Raw genomic sequence first — 5,606 nt, 5'->3', positions numbered from 1 at the left:
CTATCAACTGCACCACTTTGAAGTACTAAAATTCTGAACCACCCTCCACTTCTCCTCCCCACCCCATCCCTCTGTCCTGATTAAAGATAGATAAAGAGTGTGTTATAGTGCTAAGGGCAAGAACCTGGAGTCAGCCAGCCTGCATTTGAATTCCAGCTCTACCACTAATTGAGTGACAATGGGCAAGTCACTTGACTCAATTTCCTTCTCTGTAGAAAGTGAAAATGATACGTATACACTATCTTGTAAGCAAAATGCTTTCTAAACCTTAAAATGAGTTGTTATTGTGAGAAAACAATTGGGCTGTTCAAAGTATGTTTTTAAATTTTAAAACAGAAAAAAAATCACAACGAACAAAGAGCAGTCAAAACTCTTAAAGGATAACAGTCGTGTAAGTCAGCATAAAAACAACAGGCTGGTTGGGCATGATGCAAAGAAGCACATTTCAGAATTAGAAAGAAGCTCAGATATCATCTATTCAGGAAAAACACTGAATCTGGCGGCTGAAAACCTGGATGTGAATCTAGGCTTCATCATTTAATATTATGTGACCTCAGGAAAGCTACCATCTCTTGATCTCATTTCCTTCATTTGCCAAATGAGGTAGTTCATAGGATAATAGAATTTAGAACAGGATGGGATCGTAAAGGTATCAACGAGAAAGAGACAGAGACAGACAGACAGACAGAGAGAACAGACATTATGTCTGAATCATACGGGTGCAGCTGAACATGGCAATTAGATGGTGGGTCCTGCCTAGTAGGAAGAGAAAGGGGAGTGGCTGGAAAATACTGGAGACATTCACATTACAAAGGTGGGGGCAACCAACAGGAAAGTAGTTCACTTTTCTCTTTATACATCCAACTGTCACAGACACCATGTGACAGTAATATTTGTAATATGGTGGGCTTGGTGTCCAATACAAAGTTTCTTGAAATGTGGTGACACTGGTGATTGCTGCTAGTAATTCTTTTTCAATCACTAATCAAGATTGACATTTTCTTCTCCATAAGAGGTATAGCAGAAAACACCATTTCACACAAATAAATGATTCAAATATAAGTAGCATTTTATTTTTTTAATGTATCAGAGAATTGTCTATTCACCTATAGTCAAAACATAATAAAATTTTTAGTTTTGAACCCTCGTTTCAGCATATTAAGTATTCTTGTTCAAATGGAGTAAGACCAAATATGTCACATTTATCCATTTCAAATGGTTTCCTTACCATTTATATTTTAAAATTTAGTCATTTTAGCCACATGTACCTAAGTGTGAATTTAAGAATCCTGCATTGATTTATTTAGATTCCTGTTTTTCAAAAAATGTTCCCCAAACATGCAAATATCAGAGAGAAATTTTAGTTTTAAAATGACTTTGTTCCATCTTGACTATCACTAAGAAAGTAACCACTTCTTCTTTTAGCTCAAATAACCTTTGAAATTCAAACCAGCATATTTTAAAATACTATAGGAGTGCCAATTCTCTGCCACCATATCATCACACAGTTTTGCAAAAAGACTTTCTTTTAATGGTCTGGTTTTTTTATAAAGTTGATTATTCTTATAACAGTTTGAAAAACTGTACATAGCTAGCTACTCACTCACATTTCTTAGTGCAAGTGATTGTCTTAGAAACATTCAATGTCTCCAAATTCCATGAGGAGACACCTATTTTCATTAGTGTCTGTAGCTCCATAAAGCTCCATCAGGAAAAACTAGAGTAGAATCCTCTTTCATTATATTATTTCATTTTTAATTGGTCACTTATATTGAAATTATCTCGATGTAGCATGAGCATCAAGAGTTGCAAAGATCCAAGTCTTTCCAAACATTAGTTTCAACAAAATATTTTAATTACGTATGTAATAAAATGAATATTTTAACTACACTTGTTTCATCTACTTGTAGTGCAAAATAGAAAGATTTTAGTTTGTTAATTAATGGATCACAAAAGTTTTCAGACATGGGTAAGTCTCCTTCCCACAATATTATCCACAAGTGGAGCCATTGGAAGGTGCTGTTCATGTGATTCACCAATCATTTCTACCACATCTATAGCCATAGCAGGTTACACCTTTAGAACGAGGCTCTTTACACTCAGAAACTTTGTAAACAAACAAAAAATCTTTACGTGATGCAAGCGAACCTTTCGATATCACAGACACGGCTTTTTTGAAAGTATTTTTGTTTATTAAAAGTATCTCTGGAAAAATGTCCTTGTCTTGCCAATGTATTCTCCATGTACACTTTCAAGGTGTCTCAATTTCTGAGGTTCCATGCGATCTGTAGCCAAAGCAATCATATAAATCAAATACAGTAATGCATACTATACACCAATAACAATATTTCTGAGTTCTAATGATAAATACAAATAATTCAATTTTTTTATCTTGGACTTTTAGCCTTTTTAAGCATATATGTATGTATATATGTGTGTATGTATAAATAAAATATAAATTTATGTTATAAATTTTTACTATTTTATATATGCTATATATGTCATAAGTATATGTACACTTATTCTATATATACATATAATCTTACATACTACAAATAAAAATAAATTTTTAAAAATAGTATATATGCATATGTATTAAATTATCTCTCGCCCTGGCTTTTACTGGTTTCAGTTACTTCAGTAGAGTTTCTGGAGTAACTGGTTATGTAATTCAACTGGTTATATATTTTAAGTATCACAAAGAGATATTGTTACATTATAAAATAGAGCTAATAAAAATTTAAGACAATTAAATTTAAATTTCTTAAATTTTAAATGATTATCTATAACAATTCTTGGTTTACTTCCATTTTTTTTAAATTGCAATGTTTCAGAAACCAGCTTACATTTAGTACTTATGAAAATGAATCATGTAGAAAAGTAACAACAACAAAATATGTATTTTGGTGCTTTTGACTCCCACACAAAAATTGTTTAACTTCAAGTTGACATACTTTACATTCAAAAGCAATTGGTACAATGGCACAATTTACCTGTGTCATGATGCTAAGCTAACTGACGGTGATGGTAGTAGATCATACCCATGTCAAGATTCCAGATGCATTAACTTAAATTTGACCTCCATTACATGTATCATTTAGATCATCTCTGTGCTACATTCACTGTCAGTTGGAGCTAATTCACTGTGTTGGTTTCTTATGTTGATTTTGGTTTGAATTTTATTATCCCTGGAAAAAAAAAAGATGTATGCATGAGGCTATTTACTCAATGACATCCAACAATTTTGGCCATTATTTTGAGCCTCCATCCAACACACACACACACACATACACACACACACACACACACACACACACACACACGAGTTTCATGCCCTACAGCTTAGAAAATTCTGACCTACCAGTGTGACCCTTTCAATTTTTGGACAACTCTAATTAATATGAAACTTTTCCCTACATAGCCCTAAAATCTCCCTGTCTTCATTGCTACAAAGTGTTACCCTCTGAATAGGACAAGTGAGCCTAAGGAATTGATCTTGAATCTAATCCTACTTTGACACTCACTTGTCAACCTTTTGATAACTTGAAGACAGGTATCATACCTGCCCTAACTTCTGCACTCTAAGTATTCCCAGCCCTTTCAAGCTATCCTTGTCCAGGATGGTTTCCTGTCCCCTCCCACCCTGAGCTGATCACCTTCCTTTGGATGTGTTCAGATTTATCAACCTATTTCTTAAAATATGATATCTAGAACTGAGCACTATATTCCCATTGTGTTCTGACCAGAGCAGAGAACAGCACAGATAACATAAACCTCTATGACTTGGGTCAAGTCATATCAGCTTTTTTGACTTGTGTCAAATGGTTACTTTACAATCCACTAACTTATCTCCCCATACTTTTCAAATGGACTCCGGTCTAGCCACAACTCACCTGCTTTTACTTATAGAGTTGATTTTTCAAACCCAAATTCAAGACATCATATTATCTTCACTATTGAGTTCTACCCACTAGTTGTATAGCCCTTGGCAAGTCAGTGAATGTCTGTTTGTCTTGGTTATCTCATCTGCAAAATGTGGATAATAATAGAATCTTCCTCCCAGGATTGTTGTGAGAATACAATGAGATAGTATTTGTAAAGTACTTTTCAAACCTTAAAGTAAAAACATATACTAATATATAAGCCTATATAAGTCTAACACATAAATGCTTAGTATCATCATCATTATCCTCCTTCTCCTCTGTAATTTAAAATCTTGAAGAATTTGCTTAGACTATTAAGAGGTTAAGGGATTTAACCAGCTTCACAGAACCATTATATACCAGTGTTGGAATTCAAACCAGGTCTTTCAGGTTCCAAGTCCACCCTTCTTTCCATAGTGCCCAGATAAGTTCTGCCATTGTGCCAACTGCTACTTTTTAATGTGAAATGTATAAATTCAAAGCTAAACAATTTTTATGTGGCAGTCAAAACAAAGGTGAGAGGAAGTGGGGCAACTCACTGGCATAGTGTATAGAGTGCCAGGTCTGGAGTCAGGAAGATTCATCTTCCTGAGTTCAAATCTGACCTCAGACACTAGTTGCATGACCCTGGTCAAGTCACTTAACCCTTTTTGCCTTAGTTTCCTCATATGTAAAATGAGCTGGAGAAGGAAACATCAAACCACTCCTGCTTCTTTGCTAAGAAAACACCTCACAAAGAGTCAGGAATAACTGGAAATTATTAAACAAAGTGTCATAGAAGGAAAGAAGATAAAAATTTTTAAGTCAGAAAGTCAGAAAAGATGGATGGTAGCAGAAAAGGTACAAGCTTCAGATTACAAGATTTTCTCACCAAAAAATAGACAAGGGTCAACATAGACAAAGGACATGAGTTCAATTTGTCTAAATAAAAGCTGTACAGCTTCAATGGCTTTTAAGCCTGGCCATGGACCAGCTGACCCCACTATCTCAAACCTCCATCAACTGGAAGACTCTTCGTATACCTACTCATCCTCTTAGCCTCATGGAATCTATGGTATGTTGGACTTCCTCACACTGCTGCCAATTGGATTCTTCCTTGTGCTACTCCTACTTCATTAACCTAAATCAAATTTAAGGAGAAATAAGCAGGTCTTAGCTAAGAGCAGTTACTATACCCAAAGTATTACCCAGTTCTAATGACTTCAGCTCCTGAGCCAGAAAAAATCAAGCAAGATAAATGTGATCACTTATGCACAGGACCCAACCTGGAGTTTTCAATGCCTGAAAGATGCAATATGAGCTTTAATTAAGCTGGATGGATACCAGGATTAGATTAAGTTAAGCAGTGATTATAAATGTCTTACGTTAGTCAAAGGATACTCATTTGTGCCTAGATGCTTCTATTTCTTTCACTCTTGTTTCAACTTTTCTCTTGTTAATATCAAAAAATGATGACTAGTATTTAAGCATATACAATATTTTAATTGAACACTATCTTTTGAATTATATTTGAGTGTAGAAGCATTTTATCTCTGTTAAATTATTTATATATGGAATGATTCTATGCATTAGTCTTCAAGGTATATCACATAAACTTTAGTTCCTTTTCTTGCACTGAACATGAAATTAGATTAACAATCATTTGTTTAAAAAACTGAGAAGGTAGTGTCCCAAACCAATGAG

General features: G+C 34.4%; 1 long non-coding RNA gene across 2 annotated transcripts; it reads right to left on the bottom strand.

The window, feature by feature from the left end:
- Window positions 1-1,948: 1,948 nt before the first annotated feature.
- Window positions 1,949-5,067, bottom strand: LOC140498650 (uncharacterized). Of its 2 annotated transcripts, none has more exons than XR_011965161.1 (3): window positions 4,946-5,067; window positions 2,994-3,188; window positions 1,949-2,285 (listed from the first exon to the last, which is right to left on the bottom strand). It is a non-coding gene; the product is annotated as an uncharacterized lncRNA (long non-coding RNA). The 2 variants fall into 2 exon arrangements; XR_011965162.1 differs by having other exon boundaries at window positions 4,950-5,067.
- Window positions 5,068-5,606: the final 539 nt, after the last annotated feature.

This window comes from Notamacropus eugenii, chromosome 4 (genome assembly GCF_028372415.1).
Source record: "Notamacropus eugenii isolate mMacEug1 chromosome 4, mMacEug1.pri_v2, whole genome shotgun sequence".
Lineage (NCBI taxonomy): Eukaryota > Metazoa > Chordata > Mammalia > Diprotodontia > Macropodidae > Notamacropus > Notamacropus eugenii.
Note: the sequence above shows the minus strand (reverse complement) of the source record. Positions and strands in the feature narration are given on the sequence as shown.